Source organism: Apus apus, chromosome 7, assembly GCF_020740795.1.
Source record: "Apus apus isolate bApuApu2 chromosome 7, bApuApu2.pri.cur, whole genome shotgun sequence".
In the NCBI taxonomy this organism is placed as follows: Eukaryota; Metazoa; Chordata; class Aves; order Apodiformes; family Apodidae; genus Apus; species Apus apus.
The window spans coordinates 24229094-24249612 of NC_067288.1; the positions used below are offsets into that span (position 1 = coordinate 24229094).

At 38.2% G+C, this 20519-nt stretch overlaps 1 protein-coding gene across 2 annotated transcripts in view; it reads right to left on the bottom strand.

Moving 5' to 3' along the window:
* LOC127386921 (BEN domain-containing protein 5) overlaps window positions 1–20519 on the bottom strand; it is a 911971-nt gene that overhangs the window by 501430 nt on the left and 390022 nt on the right. The gene's annotated exons all lie outside the window — the stretch shown is intronic.

Below are 20519 nucleotides of genomic sequence, written 5' to 3' on the forward strand. Positions count from 1 at the left end.
AGGAGTGTGGTGGCCCTGGGAACTGTGCTGCTCCAGAGCCTCTCCAGTCTGGAACAATGCCAGTGAAATCACTGCACGTACCTTGGGAATGACTCACTGCATGTGCACTTGGTCTGACAGACTCAATCTAGGCTTATGATGCATAAGTAAAGTCTAAATTGCAGCTGATTGTCACAATGGTTCTAGTTGCTTAGAAAAGTAGCAGATTCCTCCAAAAATGGTTCAGGAAGTTTGTCTAACATGTATTTTATAAAGGACATAAAATGTGACCTTATGATATGGAAGACCAGACACAAGACAGAGAGCTGACAATTACAGCATAGGCTGATGTGTCTGCTGAGACTCCTCCAAGTTGATGTGTACAGCCTGGACCTCCAGGAACACATCTCTTAAGATCACTCTTCAAATAGAGTCAGGAAGCTATTCTCATCTTATTCCTTTTCAAAGTTCTTAGAGATATCAGAATAACAATCAAAAGTCTGATTCTTCCTGCTTAACCTCATTCTATTCTTTCACTGAGTGTAACTAAGTTGTTTGAAATCCAAAACAACAAAAAATCTGATTCTTCGCTGTATCTATTGTAAATCTGTTGAAAGATTACTCTCCAAGTTAATCTGATAATCTCATACACTACTCCTTCCCTTTGCTAGTTCTAACTCTATTGATATATACTTGATTTACACTTTAAACTGTGAGTGACTTGGGTATTTGGCTTGTCTGAGAAGCCTCTTGAACAATCTCTTGTGCCTTTTCGAATGAAGTGTATATAACAAAGTAAAGTTTAAGCTTGAGCCAAAGGCTTGACCCAAGAAATGGAAGAGATTAAAACCAGAAGCCTGAAGTACAATGCATGGAAATGCCATACAGAGGAAGTCATTACCATGAACACTTCTGAGCTCCTGCTGTGTTGATGTAGTTTTACTCAGAGTAGGCCTGTTGCTCAACAAAAGAATTTAGCTCTATGTTTGCATGAAAGAAGTAATAAATTTGTTACAATCAGTAAGCAAAATCCAAAAGGATTGGACATCTGCCTTGGAATCTGCTCGCTATACAGAAAACAGTTTAATATTGGCAATGAAATCAAAGGAGTGCACAGGACCTAATTAAAGGGGACGTGCTTAGAAAGCAGATATTAAAATAACAGTCCACTAGTTTTGGATTAGAGAGGAGAAACTATGAAGATAAAGTGCAAGTTGCAAGGTGTTGATTTTCTGATGCTGTCAGCCTACTTGTGAAGACTCTGTGGGTAGCAGCACAGCACAATGCTAACAGTGGTTGAAAGGCCATGGAGGCAATACTGTTCCATGATGTTGCTGGTCTTTGACTGTGCCCTCGTCTGCTTATCCTTATGTGCATGTCAAAAAGATTAACTCTATGAAGTTAAGCCTTCATCAAGCATGAAGCTACAAGCACATACCTTTCCATCAGAAAGATACACTAAAGAGAGGAGAAGTTTTAATTTATCACCTTCAATATAGCTGAGGAAAACACACAGAATAGTTACCACAAAATTACTATTTAGATGTTTCATTGATGCCTCCCAGAACTATAAACGTTCAAAATTGCAAGTTTCTGTCTGCACATTTGTTACACTACTCTTTTCAACAAGCACCCAAACTGAAAAGTGTCATTTTGCCTGCACCAAGAACTTTGCTGTATGGCTGCTGCAGTTCACTCCACTCTGGCTTGAAGAAGTCAGTCCCTGGCACTAGAAGAATATTAGCTTTTTATTGCTTCATATGGGCCTTTTATTATCCATTCTTTGGCTTAAACAGTTCAATTCATGTTCTGACCTAAGTAGAATTTCACCTTTTCTACATGTAGGAAAAGTATTTCTACTTCAAATGTAATTTTGCAATTGACTTCTCTGAGCCACTAGAGCTCAGGACTGTGCTGTGCAGGGTACACAGCTACAGACAGCAAGAAAGCTCTGGGCAACATTACCCTGTGGAGCTGTCTACGTTTTGAGAATTGTCTCTGGACTGCAAAGATCAAAACTTTGCTTTCTACCTTGCCTTCCACCTGCATTTCAGAAACACAGGCATCACAAGGATTGCTTGTTAGAGAGAGCTCTCAGAAAAGTTTCGGAAGCTACAACTGGCTCAGGGGAAACTAAAATTAAAGGATGACCTTTATGACCTTCCTCATGCAGCTCTGCAAGAACTAGCAATAATCTGGTTCATGTTTTGGGAAGTCAGTAGAACATAATCAGGAAGAAAAACTGTAAAAATGAAAATAAAAAACCAAGAGTATCAATATTAGCAACAAATTTGGACAGCCATTTAAGTTTCAATTTCCACTAATCCCTAAGTGTCAATGAACTTGAAGAATTTCAGTACATTTCCTCCAGAACAGATTAAAGCTATATTTAAAAGCAGTAAGTTAAACCACAAAATATAATTGAAAAAGTAGGACCAGAAATCCTTGGTCAGCCTAATGGATGTAGCAACTAAAGCAATTTGTGAGCATTTGTTGAGCTCCCTCTGAGCAGTCTCTTACCACATCAGTGACAAGGCAGTAGACCATAAAGTTTGTCACAGGAGTGTTAGAATCAAGTTAGCAAAGGAGGACAAATGTATTTTTACCTCTGAAAAAATTATCTCTGGATTTATATTAGGAGCAGAAGAAATTTATGTTGTAGTGGTCTGGATTAAACCTGCTGCATGTTTGCACCTATTTAGAACTGCATCTGTACTGAAGGTGTTGCCAAAATTCTAACACTAATATAGAGATGTGCCCCCATACATAGCAAACGGTTTCCAATAACACCCTTCTGGCAGAAGTGCACCTGCCCACACAAAGCCTGGACTGTATTCTACTTAGATTGCTCTAAGTCAAATGGAAAGTTATGAACCTCCCCTTGTTAATAGGCAAGAGAACCCATCTGCAGGGGCTACCCCAGCACTACAGCAGTTGACACTGCAAACTAAACACTGCAGAACTATTTCCAGTATGGACACCCATCACATAACACTGTAGCTGGGTGATTTAAAGAAGAGGAGTCTAGACTTCAAATTCCTTTGATTTGTCATTCACATGTTATGAAGTTTTAGATTCTTTTCAGAGCTGATGTTATGTCAATGCACTCATTATGCTTTAGCTGAGGTCTGTGTATTGTTCTTCATATATATTCACAGCATACAGTAAACTCTAATAGCTCCTTTGGAGCTGTTACACTGTATGCTGTAAATGGTTATTAACAATAGTATTCATTCATTTACATGTAATGGATTCATAATAGCAAAAGTAGAGTTAAAAACTTACTCTGTAATATGAAAAGTAGCTACTGCATAAAGGCAGCATTTTAACTCAATGCTCTGACTGCTTTAATTATTTTTAAAATATCAATAGGTCCTGCTTCAGTAGCTTGTAAAATTACACAAACCAAAGCAGCCTCTAAGTCAAAGGAGCACAATGTGTGCACAAAGTGTGCACAAAGCCAGAGATCTCCACAGGACTTATTGCTCCCACAGATCAGCCCGTGGTGCAAATGGGAATTCTCTCTTGTAAGGGTCTCTGCCAGTGATTGGGCACCAGAAGGAAGATGATTCCATTCCATGTGTTGCCCCACACTGAACGCCCATCCTCTGGACATTCATAAGGGCTCCAGGCAGTTACATTCCATGTGCTGGAAGTTGGAGGAGGAACAAGAAGACCATCAGGCAAGAATTCATACTGCTTTAGAAAATCTACAGGCAGATCATATAATCTCAGCCTGTTCACCTTGAACATGGTTTCTTTCATCTGCTAAAACTTCTGTGGAAGAGAAACTAAAGCTGGTGTAAAAGACTGAAATGGCAACATGGAACTCAGAAATTAAGCCCTGTATCTCCAAGAAGTGTTGCCAAAGAAGATCAAATCCTGGTCCCTCCAAACAGGAAAATCCCAACATTTTATTATTTTTTTTTTTGGTTCATAACTTGGGATGACTTCTATAGTGCTTCTCTCAGCACAGTCTGAGATAGTAGAATAATACAAGAATACCAGGTCTCATTATTTCAGCTCAATAATTGGTTTCTTTAGTCATCCAGAAATCTCATGGAAATTGTAAACATCAATTCAAATCTAGCTTTATTTTCTATCCCCTGAACACCATTAATTTAGCCATTAGTTAGATTGCTCTGTAACCTAAATGCAATGCCTTTGTTCTCCAGCAACAAGATAAAATAGAAAAGGAAAAACATACATGTATTCATGATAGTCAGGACAAGATATGCAGTTAAAATAAGTTTTTACCAAAAAATCAGAGAAGGTTCATATATAACATAAAAGGAATGGGAGCTTGTGCACAGCCACCAGAAAAGAAACAGATTTTTAAAGGGTTCACTGGGTAAGCTGTTTTTTTGAAGCTGAGTCCAACACCCAGCAAAATCCACCAGCAGCTATTTATCACAGAAGAATAATTCACTTGGATACTTGAATACTTTATCGTGAAGAGTAAAGAGCAAATGTTGTTCTCTGTTTTATTGTTCCTCAGTTTTATTGGGTTGTACAACGATACTGTAACCACGCTGACATAAGCCATGTTCTAATTTACCTGTGTTTTACAGCTGTTGTTTCTGAGCTTGCGCTAAAGGTCAATGTATCACTAGCAAAGGGGTTCAAAAAATCTTACAAGACAGTAATATTTTGGAAAAACAAAATCAAGAAAATTAGAGCTACATTGCCATTTTGTTTTGCCTGCCTATTAAGCAACTATTCTAATGAATTTTATGTCTGTAACTGTTTAATATAATTAGCTGCATGGCACTGATATTTTTTATAGCAGTGGACATACAGAGCTAATATGTTAACCCCCAGGACCCAGTCTCTGAGAGGTGAGATTTTGTTCGTTATATTCAAATTAGTAGAGATACTACAGCATAGGCAGCTATATAGCTTATCTTTTCTACAAATATATGTAAACCACTCTAAAATTACTTCCTTTTTTTTTTCCTGACTATAAATAACTGGAAAGATAGACTTCTGATTCATGCTAAAACTGAGTCTTAAACTATGAATACCACAGAGGAAAGCGATTGTTCTTTTAGATCTGAATGTAAATGTTTACTTCTATAGCATAACTAGCTCTTTGTTTGCAGGAATGAAAAATAGAGCTTAATGTATTCAGAGCTTCATCGCTATTAGCAACAGACAAGCCTGCTTTGCCTCCGATCGCAACTGATTAAAAATAATATTCAATTGTAATTATCAAGATTGTACCCAATCATGAGAGCTACTGTGTTGCACACATATTCAAAACTTCACGGACAGAGAGCAAGGAAGGTGGTTAGAAATTCTTAATGTGAAAGCAAATTGTATGATTTGCATAGTGCATTCATCTACAACGAAAACAAAGTCATTTTTTCTGCATTCCTAGTTTGTATTTTTCTGTTTAACTATGTTCTGAGTGGTGCCAATTACCAATGTGGCAGTTACAGACTTGATTATCTCCCGGATTTTACAGAGTCCTGTTCCATTGATAAGAATCTCTGGTTTAAAGTCTGTATCACACAATGCTGCTCCATTGCCTGATATTGAGTTAAAAGGACCATAAATCCTGCTTGGCAACCTGGTCTGCTGGAATAATGGAGAGTGCTTGGCAGCAGTGGCTGAGCTGTAATTCAAGCTCATCTCCTCAGACAACTGGAGAGGGACACACATGGCCACAGAACTCATTTTGGAGTCTGAAAGCCATTAAACATCTTTTGCTGGCTTCTACATGAAGAAGTGTGCTGCCAGAACCTCAGTGCCAAGGGATACCCAAAGGGAAGGCATATGGTCTGCTTTCACTTCTGCTGAAGAGTTCATTCTTGTTATTTAAGGAAATAATGGAATGTGTGCTTCTTTCTTTACCAACAGCCTGTCTATTTTACAGCAGGAATACTGATATATGATTAAAACCAATACAATATCATAGCCTCCTTGATACTGTGCACTGGTTGTATCTGCCAAGAGGCAGTTCAGCTAATTTGCATGTTCCTCCAAAGAATGCCTTGAAAAGTGCCGGAGGCATCACTCATCTGTGCTCTACAAGTCACGTGGTAAACCATAGTGTGGACAACACTGATCCTCAGGACAGGTAATGTTGCTTCTGATGTAGGGTGCAGAAGATTCACTTTCTGGCAGAAATGAAAGCTTGTAAAGCAATCAGTGTTTCCTCTTGTGTAATCAGCCCTTACATGATCTAGTCTCACATCAAAACCCTCATTTTAGCCCACAACTGAAATCTACAAAATTAATGTCAATATTATTAAAGCTGTCAATGCAGGATGTTAGAACTGTGTGCAGAAATCCTAGAGTTGGTTTAGAGTAACTGGCACAGTGAAAGCTTATTTTGAGTCTTTATTTCATCCCATATAAAAAAGGAAATTTTAGTTGCAGTAGGATTCACAGACTGGCTTTGACATCACCTCTAAATATAACCAGCAGCCAGAAATAAGGAACAGAAAGAGCAGGTACAAAGAAATGAAAGAAATCAGTGAGAAGAAACCTGGATGGGGTTAGAATTCTTTGCATCTTTTTACCAAGTGTATTACACAGAAAAAGGAGTGGAGATGGTGCTGCTGTATGAGCAGACCAATGCTCAAGCCTCTCAGACCTGCTACTCTCACAGCTCATTTAAAGCCTTGGCTATATTTGTTGAATCAATACTCCCGCAGCTGTTTTGATAATTTCACTCTGACAGTATTTCTCCTGGAAGGACAGACAAAGGAGAAAAAGCAATCATCTCAACAAGGTCTAAGTCCTCAAAGGTTTCCAAGGCAGAAACGGACTGAAAAACCAGAGACCAGCTTGCTGAGATCAACACCATAACAGACAGCAGCTGGAAGCCTTAAGCAACGTTAGGTGACTGAGTCAGTGAGAGAATGAACGTGACAAGATAAACAAAACTAATATTTTTACAAAAAATGTAAACCAATTTACATACATCAATTCTTGTTATAAAATCCAAGTTAATATTTCAATATCAGTATCAGCAACTCTACAAAAATCTGACTTCTGGACAGATCTAATACAAACCAAATCTGAAAAACACACCTATTTCTTCTTCCCCTCACCTTTTACCCATTTAGGGAATGGAAATTTCATAATCAAATGATTGCATAAAACCCAAATTTCATAAAAGAGTTAAAAATAAGTCAGAAAAATGAAAGCAGGTATTACCCCACCTCCCAGAGTAAACACACTAATGGAGGGCTAATTAAGCCATTAAGACACAGGCTACAACGAGACAATGAAACTGAACATAGAAACATCAATTTTATAACTCACTGTGCTATAATTATTCTCTGGCTCAGTGAATGCATACACCCTTTCAGAAACCTACAGTGCCTTTCATCTTACATAAAGGATTAAATCTTTAACCAGCCCACACACAGGAAATACAGCCTTCTGTAATGTTCCCACATTACTCCCTGCACACTGCTTGATATTGCTCATTTATAGTAAAATCTATTTGCAACATCTGAAGAATGTTGTCTGAATGTTTTTTTCAGACATGTATGTATGGCTGCCCTGATTGCAGCTCCCACAACTGTATGTCCAGGAGTATCATACAGTTCTAAGGAGCAAACTAAACTATTCATGGGGAAAGTTGGGAAGAATTCAAAGATCTTTAGCACGAAAGCTAATCATTACATGTAATGGGAGAAAAAAGGCATTCTCTTTTAAAATCCAGGAATACGAATGAGCCCTTGTAAATAATACAGCCCAATTTCTAGTGTGTCATCTAAACATGTTTTCCAAGCAACATTCATCCAATTAATATCACCCAAAACAAATTACAGTGATTCAAGAGTTCACTTGTATCTACTCTTAACTCCGGATAAAAAACGTGCCATTTTCGTGGCAGACCCTCTCAGTAATATTCTGTTCTCTCTACGTGCATAGGACACCTAGTTACATGAAGAGGGGTTTGTATAGTTAGGCAGACTGAATCCAATTTTGTCAGGTAGAACTCGGAACAAGATTCTTCTTGTAGATTATTTGTAAGGTTTACTCAGTAAACCAGTAATCATTTTTGCCCTACAGTTTTTGTCCTTTCAAACACAGTTACAAGTTTATGTAGAATATATTGCTAATTGTGTTTTATTTTTTGTGAAAATGCTGATTTAGAACACTCTTCTCTGGCCTAGCAACACTACACACACATCTGGTAAATTTGCTGATAATACACAGAGAACCCTGTAAGTTCATTCTGCATTATACTATCTCTGTAGAGATGAATAACAACAATACACAGAAAAAATTCAAAAGTTTCCCTGTAAAACATGAGGATAGTAACCAACAGTCCACCAGCTTCTTTTATTCCTATCAAAAGTAAAACATTGCTGTGCTATTTGTCTGCTTCAAAGCTACAGAAACTAGGCACTGACTCCCTCTGCTCTGTCATTCTTGATCCTGCCCTTTCAGTTGGCAAAAGTGCCAGGTTAGTGCTACCAAATTCAAAGAATCAATATGCTGGCAGACACGAAGTAGCACATTGAGCCATCAGACGATAACAGCCTGAGATCAGATTTATTTTTTTCCTTTTTGTTTTTCTGCTGCTTTTCCCCTACTGTCTTATCTGGAGTCACTGGATAGAAGCCATCTATCAATCAAGCAAAGTCCCAACAAGGTTTATTACTCAGCTGCTCAAAACAGGGGATAGAGATCAGGCCTCGTTATTATCACAGAATATGTTAGAATCTACTTTATTATGCAGTGGTCCTTTTTCTTTGCCACATTAACTTAATGACACAATTTTAATTGACCCACAGGGCTACAGACTTACCGAGAAACGTAGCTGAGACTTTCTATATATGAAAGGTCCCCGAATGACTTGGAAAGAAATATGCAATGTCAACAGTATCACCGATCAGCATTTTATTTGCCTTTATTGATTCTGTTTGTACCTGTGCCTGAAGGAACCAATGGTTACAGACCATTCCTGTGAATTCCTGGAAACACAGGAAACCAAAATTATTACTCACTCCATTCTAACACAAAGCAAATCATCTTCCAAAACCGTTCTTCAATGTCTGATTCTTGCAGCAGAGATAAATGAGTACTTTTGTGTTTTCCAACTTCCACAGAAGTAATTCTAAATATGAGTTAGCCATTCACTTATATACACCAGTGGATGCAGGCCTCAGAGAGAAGACAATTGGCAGAGGTAGGGGACTCTCATGTGAGCCAAACACCACCTCCACACTGGATTTATCTGCCCTTGTCTGTAATGAAGCTGATCATCTGAGGGATGAGTCAGGCTGGTGGAAGGCTGGCATACAGTAAAAGCCTCTGTACTGCTGCATAAGGGACAGGAGCTGGCTCTATTTTCTCCCCCCTTAAATACTGAATTTTTAAAATTAGGCAATCCCATTGTAATTTTGTCATAATTAAAGACTGAGGCATTCAGTGATAGCATTGCTCTCTGAATTCACAGAGATTCATTCCGGGATTTCTTAGTATCCTGTAATTAACACAATGAAGAACCTTGAAATTCACTTAGCAATTAGCAGTGATGAACAAAAATGAGTTGCCTTTAAGGCACTTAGGCCATATTCACACATCCTATTTTAAGAACCAAGCTGCTTAATTTCCACACCTGCAAACTAGGCTCCTGGATCTGGAAGGATGATTCAGACAGCTTAAGTTAGGACTGCAATGTTTTTTATATCCAGAATCACACTGACATAATTTGGATTCAAGTGCAAGAATTACTTCCCAGGAAACTGCTTTCCTCCCTGTTGCTGGTCTCACTGAGTGATGCCCTGGTCTCTTATTCTAAATCTGAGATATGCCACATATAAAAGCTTTAAATCCCAGGTCAAATAGCAAGTGAAACAGCTAAAGGCCAGCTTTGCGTGCTGTGGCTGACACTGTCCAGATTTCCAGGATGTGTCAGTATTATAGAATTACAGAATCATTAAGATTGGGAGGGGCCTCAAAGACCATCAAGTTCCAACCCCCCTGCCATGTGCAGGGACCCCTACCACCAGACCAGGTTGCACAAAACATTGTCCAACCTGACCCTAAAAACCTCCAGGGGTGGGGCATCGACAACCTCCCTGGGCAACCCATTCCAGTTCCTCACCACCCTTACAGGGAAGAATTTCTTCCTAATATCTAACCTAAATCCCCCCCTCTCTCATTTTAAAACCATTGCCCCTTGTCCTATCACTATCTTCTCTGATGAAAAGCCGTTCCCCAGCTTTCTTGTAGCCACTTTCAGCTACTGGAAGGTGCTATAAGGTCTCCCCAGAGCCTTCTCTTCTCTAGGTTGAACAGCCCCAACTCTCTCAGCCTGTCTTCATAGCAGAGGTGCTCCAGGCCTTTGATCATCTTGGTGGGCCTTCTCTGGACCCTCTCCAACAGGTCTGTATCTTTCTTGTGCTGAGGGCACCAGAACTGTACACCATAGTCCAGAGCAGAGTAGAGGGGCAGAATCACCTCTCTGGCCCTGCTGTCCACATTTCTTTTCATGCAGCCCAGGACACAATTGGCTCTCTGGGCTCCAGAAAGCTGAAATTTGCCCTTCTGAAGTCAAGGGTAGTAAGCTTACTGTGAGCCCTCCTTGCTGCCTTAAGGATCTTGAACTCCACCATAGCATGGTCACTACAACCTAGGCTGCCCTTGAGCTTAACATCCCTCACCAGCCCTCCATCATTGATGAGGACAAGATCCAGCATAGCACCTCTCCTTGTTGGTTCCTTGATTACTTGGAAAAGGAAGTTATCACCCTTGCACTCTAGGAACCTCCTGGATTGTTTGCGTTTAACAGAGTTCTGCTTCCAACAGATGTCAGGGTGGTTGAAGTCTCCCATGAGCATCATGGTTTGTGAAGGTAAAGCTGCTCCTATCTGTCTATTTAGTGCCTCGTCTATATTATCCTCCTGCTCAGGCGACCTTTAACAAACCCCCACTATGATGTCACCTTGGCCTTTCTTCCCCTTAATCTTAACCCATAAGCTCTCTCTAAAGAACCCAGTAAAAATGCCCTGTGCTTCAGAAGGCTTGTCAATAGCTCTAAATGTGAGAGTAGGAGGAGCAGGTAGTCGTAAAATGATGGCTTGCATATTCAGCTGTTTGATAAGCTCTGCAGCTGCAATTTAATGGTGCTGTACAAATGCCAGGATTGTTGCTCTTTTAAAAATAAAAAGATTAAAAATCAATATATATTGCATTATCCCTACCCTGTGCCACCATGGAAGGTGCCAACCAATATTGCTCATACAAAAAACTTCCTTCTTCACCTCACATTTTGCAGTTCATCCCTGCTCATGTCAGCAAATATCTCTCTGATTAAGCATATAATCCCATTTCTTTTCTGTGATGTATCAGTGACCAAATAATTAAACTATTTTTTTCTTTTTGTATTTTGATTCTCTGTTTAAATAGATGAAATTAGTAGGAGACATCGTTCTAACACCATTGTGCTTTGAATTTCTCTGCTTTTGTGCATGTTGGGAGGGGTAGTTTTTTTTACATGTTTCTAGAAGCCAAGAGCACCAAAGTCAAGGGCTGGTTCTTACCCAGGATTCACACACACTGAGTGCAGCAGCAACTACCCACAAGGAAGTGGCCACTGGAATGTCTTCAGCTCTGTAAAGCTCAAAGGGTTCTAGATGTTTCAGTGATCGATACCTACATTTATGATGTGCTGTCTCAATGTAAGTAGATACAAGCACATTAATTACAGACTACGCTAACCTCTTTTACCATGTTTTATCATGTTACTAAATCATTAAGAAAATAAGGAAGCTCTAATATTCACCAAAATAAGTTAATTGGACAAATAGTTTTGGTTCATATTGGTAACTGTGAGCAAAAGTGGGCAAAGGCTGGCAGAAGAGCTCCATGGCAACCTGCAAAGGAGTCCCACTGTGGTCTCCTGCTACTACCTAATATTTAAAACATATCCTGCTCAATAATCCACACTTTATCAACCTGTCACACCTTACATTGAAACATTTTACAAAAACTGAAATGGGTATGCATCATTTATTTCCACTTGAGCCAATTAAAGAACAATTATTTGAAAAGCACTCTCATGGAATGATTTACATTTGGATCACAAAGCTGGGCAAATCTGGAGTTGTGTGACAAACTCTTTTTGGTATTTTTAGGGAGTGTTGAAGAGAAGTGAAACAATGCCAAACAGATTAGGGCATTACCTATACAATTAAGAGAAAGAAATTCTCAACCCTTCAAGTATTTGGCCAGTAATTTATTTGTGTGCACCTGTTTTATTTTTTTCTTTATTATTACAAAGCAATCACTTGTGCTACTATACTTTATCTGTGTAAATATTAAAGCATTTTACTCAGTGACAGTTAAATCTCATTTTAGGAAACCAGCTGCTCATCACCTCCCTTAAGGCAGGAGGTACCTTAATTTAAAGAAAAACATACTCACATCTTTTGCTGGCCTGGACCCAGTGGTCCAGTCCTGCTGCCTGCCAGTACAAGGGAATTTTGTTACTGACTTCAACGGGAACAGGAGGGGACCACTGGGCTCCAAAACACTGTTCCAGGCTGCAGTGAAACAGGGACAGGAGTCACTAATTGATCAGAACTCATTACTACATTGACTAGTGGAAGAACTGCCAGTTGGCATTAGAAAATAAATTTTCTTCTTTTCAAGTAGAAATTTAAGAGACAGTATTAAGCAGAAGACTGTTATCAAAAGTTGAGGTGTTATCACTAGATTTCAAGTTAAACAATCCAGATGCATGGAATTACAGCAGAACAAAAAAATTACCTGTTCCATGTAGATATGCCAAAGTAACTTAGATTGTATTTCAGCTTTAACCAAGAAACCCATGCAGACTTTGTGGATGAAGAATGGGTCTGAGAAACAACTTAGTCTTTATACTGTCTTCCTTTGTGAAGATGGGAGAAACATTCATCTTATTTACTCCATCTTTAAAATCAGGATAAATATATATTATTCACCTGCAAGCAGGGCTGAGTTATTGATGACAATGGCTGTGTAACTGTTCACCATTATTTATTATTATCAGAAGTGAAAGCTTTGCAATGGATCAGATAATAAAACAAAATCTAATCTTTTTTGTTTATCAGTGAGCCAAGCTAAACTGAACTTGATTTTGTTGTAACACTGTTAACATATCTGTGCCTTCCTTCTCTTTCTCTCTTTAGTAATCCAATAATTGCACCCTCTTACATTTAGAAAAGCTATTGAGAAAAAGAATGTGCAGAAAGCTTGCCTTGGAAATCTATTGAACTATAAATGTGGAGTTCCAGTGTCTTATGAGCTTAATTTTTTTTCCTGTACTACAGAAGAGATTTCGAAAACTGAAGTAATCAGCTAATCACCTGGTACTTTTAAAACATCATTCTTATTCCAAGAACTGTGACTTTATGGTGTTTAAACCAGTATAACCCATCTGCAACCTGTTCACAGTGAACCAGAGATAAATCACGCTGCCACCCACAAAACCTTCATTCCATGCTTCGTAATTTGCAGGGGCAACTGATGCAATTCCTGGAAAGAAGTGAGGAATTATAAGGTAGAAGAAAACAGAGAAGACTTGTCCCCTGTTGCCAGTCAGAGGGCCAAACAGCTCCAGGCTACAGCATTTTACCCTGCACTCTAGAAATTTGAGATAAGAGTTGAAATTGCACATTTCACTATATTTTTAAGTAAAATGCTGTTCACTTTTTGAGGTACAAAGCTCATTTAGAAGAGTGCATTACTGCAGAACTTGAGAGCAAAAACATTTCTGGGATAACCTGTTCTTGGTTGATCGAAAAACAGATTAGAATCATCAAATTATGCACTATTACTTACCAGGGATCTCCCATTGAAATCAGTGCAACTCCCTTCTCATTTCCCTTCAACACTGGGGCTAAACTCTTGCTACTAACTTGTAGCAACAGAAATTACAGAGGAAGCAGAAGCTGACGGTGCTTGATACAATTCTATACACACACTCAGTGTGAAGCATTATTGCTCACAGAAAAAATAATGCTTTGAGCTTAGTTATTGTTTGACAATGCAGTTAATATTTTTTCACTTGCCCCAATTATAATCAAAATAGCCTGTGGATCTTCAGTGGTAGGTAAAATACAGAAAGCCAAGGCTACTAAAGAAATACCATTATTTTGCATATTACATTATTTATGCAATTAATAAAAAAATAATTTGATCTTGTTGGATAAATGTCACTAAGGGAAGTGTAACTCACAAAATCAAGGCTACTTACATGAATGAGTAATTAAAAGAAAAAATAGTTAATCAAGACAAACTTCTGCACCTAGCTACCAGAGGACTGAAAGTTTATCATGTCTAAATATGTTTCTCATACATTTACTGCAAATTAGTTTTTGAAAGTGAATTTCAAGGTCTACTGACTCTGAGGTTCACTAATTCAGTTTTCATTAAGTTTTCACAAATGATCTACTGTAGCATTATTCTTTTATAGTGGTGCAGATTTAAGGCCCGCTATGAAAAGCAATTATACTGTCAGAAAAGTGTATTTTGACTTATTAAAAAATTGAAAGGTTTCGTAAAACTATTTATTTTGGTGTTCACTGGGAGTGCATGTTGACAGTGTTACGGAAGAAAGTATTTTTCTGTGGGGTATCTCTCAGCTTCTTCTCATTATACTTGCTTGTTGAACACTTGAGACAGACTTAGCAGATAGTGTAAAAAAAACTGAGTAGCAAATAAATACAAGGTACTTTGTGATTCTGTCCTGCAAGTGGCCAGCTGAATTTATTTTGCTAGACCTGTATTATAGTAATGATGTACATGTTTTAGTTAAAGGTATAATAGTTTTGTTTTAGTAAGACCTGACAGTGTTTAAATGGAAACCCAGATATTTTAGCAGTCTGATGAGCTACACGACTCATGTCAGGAAACAATTTTGTCCAAATTTTGTGGATCACTTGTTTCAACTGCATTGCATTAACTTTTTCCAATTACCTCATTATCTCCCAGAGTGTTATTTTTATATCCTATTTGAGCACTATTCATCTACAATAACTATGACTCAGAGAATAACGATAATGCTGTCTTGTGGTAAAGGACTGAGAAAAGCTTAAAATATGAGCAAAGGGTTTACCCTTCAATTGTTACATGGCATCTAGAAATAAATTCAGCTGGTTGCCTCTTGACTTCCTTTTCAGAGCAAGTGACTAAGAAGTATTTAGGGAATGAACAAAAAGTGGGTGATAATTGATTCAGCTTGACCCTTGATCTTGTTATACAAAAGCCATTGTAGGAGACACAAGAGGAAGAAGGGATTAAATTGCTGCTTAGAACAGAGCTACCTCTAGAAGACAATGATTACACTGGTGTCAGCAACTAAGTTTTTCTTGCCTCTAAAAAAATAACAACATGTCATTTATTTTTCATCCATTTAATTTAGGTTACTTGAAATACTTTGTGTATTCATCATGAAAAATAAGAACTCCCAAATCTAACATTTTTTCCTAGCCTCTACCAATTGTTTCATCATGTAGAGAGATACAAAACTTTGGTTGCTACCAGAAGGGAGTCAGGCACTCTGCAAGTTTTCTTTCCAGGAATCATGTGATGGACAAAACAGAAGGTCAGTCTAAGACACAGGTATATACTAAAGCAAGATGTCCAAGAAATAAGCAGGAATAAGAAACCTCACCAAGCAGCTTTGTTAAGCAGTACGACTAGGAGAAATTGTGCACAGGAAGGCTACCTGGGGCCTGACTATCACCTACAGGGAAGAAGAGAGCAGTAAAAGGGAACATCAATCAGTTAACAAGTTTTGAGAAGGGAAAGGCAGAGTAGAGTAAAATAAAGACAAAGGCCTACTGTCAAGATTAATAAATTGAGTGAACTGCAGGGTTAGATACCATAGAAAGCAACTGTAAAGGGGAAAAGTATTCAAGATGTAGTTGAAAAACTATTTAGGACACAAGTACAACTTATCCCAGCATGAAAAAAGTATGCTCATTTTAGTAAGGCAAGCTTGGTGAAATCATGAGCACTTCAGTGACCTGTAACACAGTAAGAAATGTTACAGGAAATGAAAAGTATACCAGGTTACAAAAGATAATAAGGGGACTATGGAGAATGGAAAGAAAGAAATAAACGGACCAGGACACAACGTGAGATACAGCAAGGCAAGTCCAGAAAGCTCCATATAAAAAACATTCTCTTCATTAACATTGGCAATAGATTAAGAAAACACTGTCCACTACAATATACAGCAGAAAAAACAGCAGCAAACATTAAGCTTGCTGAAGTATCCAAAACCATATTGTTCCAGCCCTCCTTAAAAGAACAAATTATCATAAGAAAGCTGTGTTCAGAAAGGAAGCTACATAGACTTTTGACTTCCCTCATTCAGTACAGATCTTAGACTTTTCTTTTTTTTTTTTTCAATATGCTAGATGCAGCACAAGATCAGAAGGGTATCAAAAGTCATAATGTTATTTTTACTAAACAAATCCAATACCACAGTATGGTTTCCATTTTACCCTATAGCCACTTGCAATAAAATGGCCACCATATTATAAGCATAGAAAAAAAATTCCATTTCATCTTGAAGATGTGCTGTGCAGTAGACACTGGCCCTACCAGCTCCTGGTTAAATGCTGATAAACTGAGATTTTGCTGTTGTCATTGCTTTTCCTTAATTGCATTGCTCCTTGAGGTTATGCACTGTTATTGTTTAAGCTATAAATACTCATTACATCCAGTAGGATCTTTATTTTGAGAGGCAGAGAGGAAGGGGAATAATAACCACACAAAAAAGTTTTGGTTATAACTTAGAGTACTCTAAAAATATTGTGAATAGGATCAAATTCTCAGGTGCTAGTAATGATAGTTGTTTCATCAACAGAGTTAACTACTAATTAAGCCTCCAGTCTTACGAGTCTGTGAACATACTTTACTTAAGTGCAGTAGTACTATAGAATACATAAGAGGGATGTATATTGCTTATTTTAAAAACAAAGGAGCTATTCCCCTTTTGACAGGCTTACAAAACCCTTCGTATTTTTAATGGTTCTAAGATCTTGCACTGCAAACAAGCTAATTAGGCCTAAAGGAACAGCGATGGATTTAAACAAGTTACTGTGAATTCTTTATAATTAACTTTCCATGAGTTCTGCATGAGTTTTATCCAGCGCAGAGATGTGGCTTTCTCTCTGCTCTTCCTTTCTACATTGTCTGTTCCTCCAACGGCTATAGATCATTTCCTGTTCTGCAGCTGAAATAGCACAGCTTCAAAGGCTGTGACTAACATCCTTTAAACCATTATCATTTTTTACCAAACTATTATTAAACAAATTGATTTCCCCTCAGCCTCTCTGATAAAGAAAATCATTCATTCATTTTGTATGTTCTTGGCAATGTATGTTTCTCCTTTAAATCACATAATGGCAAGAATTAGGAAAAATGATCATTTATCTGATGTCAGTAAGTTGGGCAAAGCTCTTACATTTGTCATCATGTAGGAAGCTGCCACTACATTAGGCCAGTTTTTGCAACTAGTATTTTTTGATTCATTCAATACTCAAAACATTATGACTGTCTTTGAATATTTTTAATTGTCCCACTGAAAAGAAGAACACATGGTGGGAAAATAAATAAATAAATTTGGATTGTATCTGATGTGACTTTATTAGCATGTTGGAAGAACTTGAGAGACAGGAAAATCTTGGTTTAAAATAACCTCTTATTTCTGTTCCTCCTAGCAAAAACATTTTTTTTCTTACACTCCCTTTGTGTTTTGAAGACTGGAAATGCTAGCAAGATCTTTAAAACATTTTTACTTCTTTGTCCACCTTAAAATATATACTACTTGCCCCATGAGCTGCAATATAACAAGTAACCCATTGGATCATGTTCAGTATAGAAAACCAAAAAATATGTTATCTGTTTACACAGAGAAGCTTTTATGATACCAAATACTTCTGGTATGGAGACTGAATGATTTGCCAGGTCACAGGCTCCCTGGTCCCACAGTCCTTTTCATCTCCTTATTGCATGTTGTGCCTATGCAGTAGGACTTAAGGGAAAAGGATTATGATGTTTGTGCCAACCATAAAGCCCGCAGTATCTCCACACGTCTTTTCTAAAAGGATATAGAAAGCAATACAATGACATCTGTGATGAATCAGAGTGGTCATGTGAGAAATACCAAGCCCAGCACAGATTCTGGAAAGAAACAGCTGAGATCTGTTCCCATTTAATAGAACTGCTTCTCTTGTTAGCAGAATAAACAAAGTTTGTATTTATTCTGAGGTTAGTTATATAAAATAATTTAATGTAAGTGCCTGCTAGCAGAGCCTGAAGCTAGAGGAAGCCAGTCAATCCTGTTCATTTTCATGACAGATGGCATAACACAGTGTTTTAGGCACTGGTGGGAAAATCAAGAGAGAGATTTTACTTCTGGATTCCCAATGGTGCTGCAGTACATCCCGTAAAGCCAGCTCACTATTCTGTGCCTCTGTTTACCTTTTCCCCTTTCTCCATATCAGAGGACAGCTCAACTCCCTGCAAGCACCCACACAAGGCCTGCAGGAAAACCCCAATACCTGTGGGAGCACTAACCAGTGTCCCAGTACCAGCAGTGCTGTAAGTTTTAGATACACTTCTTGTTTACTCTATAAAAGCACCACAGTGTACAAACAGTATTTATTTAGAAAGGCAGCTTGGTAGAGACTTGCCCTCTGGAGTGCTGTTTTGCTATATAACACATAACACCTTGAAGGTGACATAAAGGGTTATCTGAATTCCATGGCTAGTAAATGAGTGAGTTTTTTGGCAATAAATTCATGCAAATCCAGGGCTGCTGAACTTCAACAGCTGACATTGGCTTCTGCAGGTGCAAAATCACAGATGGTTACATGTCATTACTGCCACAGAAGTGCTACTGAATTCACTAACATTTGCCAGGCTGTGCAGAACACTGTACACACAATATGCTATAGGCTTCAGCAGCCCCGGACACCGTATAGTCAGGTTACTGCACTGTGTGCAGTGCAATTGGCAAATGCCTGAATGTGTAGGTCCTACATTAACATCCGTATCTTTGTTCTTCAGATGTCACCTTGTCCTTTTAAAGAGGATTACAATTCACACTCGAGAGGACTTCATTTTATGCAAAACACGTGGCAAGGTCAAAACAGACATATATAAAGCTTTAGTCTCAAACATGTTCTTCCTGACACTATGTAGTTAAGGATGACTCTGGCCAATCACCAATGCCAATTTTGTCCTTGCTTTCCCTCCTCCTGCTGCAGGCAACAAGGCTCAGGCTACTGCAGGCAGTTCATACACTAGGACAGAACAGGTATAGTAATTTGGAATCAATTATTTTGCAAGGGAATGGGCTGTGATCCTGCTTATCCTCCATAGAAAATAGCATAGAAACTGATGAGAGCTCATGTTTGTACAGTCAGCACCCACCTTCTCATTGATTTAAGTTCTCATTTTTCTGTCTTACTTTAAGAGGAATTTTTTATATTGAAATTGCACTCAGGGTAATAACCAATTTACCACTTTTTTCACATTCTCACTGCAGCCAAATAGATTGTGATCAGAAGTGTTTTAAAACTACAATTCTACTAATGTTATCTACTTGACAAATTGCCCATAATATGTGAGAAAACCAAACAAAGTTATAATAATCTAGACTTCAGAGAACAAAAGTATCAGCAACGGCTCATTTTGTAGTTCATTTTGCTTCTACTCAGACACTTAGATCCTTAAAAAGGAACAGAGATGAAGGACAAAGAAATACTGAGAAGTGACTCTGTTACTTAACAGGAGCTTTACAGATTGACCGCTAAGTTGGAGGCGTCCAGAGGGCAAAATCTGGTCTTTATGTATTTTCTGAGATAGAGAACACTTTCTGTAATGGGAGATTATATAAAGTGGTGAGAGGTTTGGGGTTTTTTTTCCAAAAGATAGTGGAGAATAAGTAACTACAGGCTAAGAATTCTCCTTTGCTAACCTGTCTAAAATACAATAATTACATGACAGAGTAAAAGTGATCCTGTGCCAACAGAAATCCATGGCAGCTAATCACACTGCTGTATGGTTGACCACGTACTTAGTGATATAAACAAATTAATTCCCAAAAGATAGCTAATCCAGCTTTTTGAGCCCCCTAGTAACGTTGTGGAGACTGTGCACTAATACCTAACAGCATGTACTTTATATCATTTGGTGGCAACTTTTCCATTAACTGGCAACAAAGGACTTTTTTATTTGGATTTAGAAATTCCCAAAGCAAATTTCTGAAGGGCAAACTTATATAATGCCATTTAATTTGCAATGATTCCAGATCCCAACAGTGTGTGAGCTCCTACAGAAGCCTGTTCTGTTTCCCTTAGCCAGAAATGTGATGGTTGTAACAACAGACCAAATTAGGGATGTGCTTGCAATATCAACACATTTGCAGCCACGGAAAAAAAAGATGAATGGAAAAGCAAACAATCTAAAACAATTTCTATCACACATTTTGGTTGGACTGGCACCAGACTGAATGAAATAATATACAGTTGTCTAATGTGCCCTTGAAGGTGCTCTCATAAAAA